Below are 724 nucleotides of genomic sequence, written 5' to 3'. Positions count from 1 at the left end.
CCACTGGTTCCGACCATGGATCCTGCACCCTGGGAGCCCATCAGCATTGTCCAGAGAGGGGAAGCGGACCTGGGAAATTGTCAACTCTGTCGACCATCAACAGGTGCATTGCACGAAGAAGCCCCAGTCCGAGGCCCATGTGTGCCTTTACCGTAGTACACGCCGGGAGCAGAAGGTTGTGCTACTCCGTAGAGGACGTGTTTAGAATGACCAACAAGCACAAGGCGGGCGCTGCACGCGTGGTTCAGCAGCTCTTGCCTCACCTCGCTCCGGAGTTCCTGCCTCTGATCAATAGCGAGGGACTCCTTCACGGGCTGTATACTCGCCGCCAAATATCGCCTCCTATCGTGGGAGAGCGAGCGGCGGGAGCTGTCACACTACATTCAGGAAAGCGCCCACCTTATCCGCACGTCGAAAGTGACGATTCTGGTACCGGAAACTTAGCCAGAGTGGAGACGGATGGCGGCCGAAGCTGCATCAGTCCCGTGGCAGGTGCCATGAATCTTGTTTCGCCCGTCCGCAATTGGAGAGCGGACGCGGACGGAGGGCATGCCAGTCGGCCCTGCTGCGGCGCTGCAGAAGCCGTGGATGGCTGCATGGCTCAGATGAGCACCTGCATGTGGGCCACGACAACCAGCGTTGTGTCGTCCCTTTGCTCTCTGACGTCCTTCTTAGGGTCTGACATTTGCGAAACAGCGTTCCTCTGCTGCCTTCCTGCCCCAGC

The sequence above is a fragment of the Cystoisospora suis genome (genome assembly GCF_002600585.1).
Source record: "Cystoisospora suis strain Wien I chromosome Unknown contig_980, whole genome shotgun sequence".
NCBI lineage: Eukaryota > Apicomplexa > Conoidasida > Eucoccidiorida > Sarcocystidae > Cystoisospora > Cystoisospora suis.
This window is presented reverse-complemented; position numbering follows the sequence as displayed.